General features: G+C 28.1%; 1 protein-coding gene across 1 annotated transcript in view; it reads left to right on the top strand.

Annotated features, from left to right (window-relative positions):
* Positions 1-855: 855 nt before the first annotated feature.
* LOC108689130 (putative fatty acyl-CoA reductase CG5065) overlaps positions 856-1,124 on the top strand; it is an 11,962-nt gene continuing 11,693 nt past the window's right edge. Inside the window, exon 1 of the mRNA XM_018195773.1 lies at positions 856-969. The gene's annotated coding sequence lies outside the window, so the exon portion shown is untranslated. The remainder of the gene's footprint in view (positions 970-1,124) is intronic.

Genomic DNA, 1,124 nt, shown 5'->3' with positions numbered 1-1,124 from the left:
AAAATACCAAAATGTATATTTTATTTTTTTGTATTAAAAATAAAATAAAATAATATATTAAAATACAATTAAGATTATTTTCTAGAAATTTAAAACGTTTAAGATTATATAGTATTTTTTTTTTTTAATTTTTGTTTAAGCAATTTTTTTAAATACCATTGCATTCTATTGCATTAAATTTAATAAAATTATTTACGCGTATAAGTTAAATAATTTTGTCTGTCTACAATTTCAAATTTTATATTCCATTTCATCAAGCTATAATTACTTGCGCTCCTGCAAGAATCTAATGCGCATCCAAGAATGGAAGGTGCGTGAACTCTTTATAAGAACGAGAGAGTGAAAGAAAACCAACATCGGCTGGTTACTCGACAAGAGAGAGAACACACTGTTACCAAACATAACAACTTTCCGCTAATAAACATCAAACCCATTTTGACGCATACAACATGAATGTAACAAAACCGATGGATTTCTATTTCTCTCGACTTTTACAAATATATATAGTTACAAATATAATAGTTAAATATAATGTGCAACAAAGTTAATTACATTTGAATTTGATACGGCGAATGTTGTTTGATAGTAAAAAGTATATTAAATACTTATCTATGTAAAACGTAAGAGATCATTTATTACAGTTTCGAAGTTTAAGATAATATCGAATCCCAGTGTATTGCCATAGTCCAATTTATATTTCCTACTTTTCGAAATAATCACTGGAAAATTGATATAAAGAGAAGAAAAAGTTCAGAATGTGTCTCGGTGTGTGCAACTACAGTTTAAATGTAGGTGGGGAGAAGAATACAGAAAGAGAGAGAGATCGACAGGTCGTTTACAACAGTGCAACTTTCAGCACGAGAGAGCTCAGTAAGTTCGTGGGCACCGAGCGCGATTCATTCTTCACGAGAACGAATATTGCACTAATCACAAACGATCAAAAGATTAAATTCTGTGAAGTATCAACAGGTATTTCATATTTTGCATAATCTATACTTGTTACAACACTATTCTTGAACAAATATTGTTGATTGAATAATCTTTTTTTCTTTATTCCGAATAAATTATATTCCGAATATAATTTTAATCAAGAAATAAATTGAATTTTTAAAAATCAATGATTT

Source organism: Atta colombica, unplaced genomic scaffold (genome assembly GCF_001594045.1).
Source record: "Atta colombica isolate Treedump-2 unplaced genomic scaffold, Acol1.0 scaffold105, whole genome shotgun sequence".
Classification (NCBI taxonomy): Eukaryota; Metazoa; Arthropoda; class Insecta; order Hymenoptera; family Formicidae; genus Atta; species Atta colombica.
The sequence above is the reverse complement of the archived record's forward strand: the minus strand, read 5'-3'. Positions and strand labels throughout refer to the sequence as shown.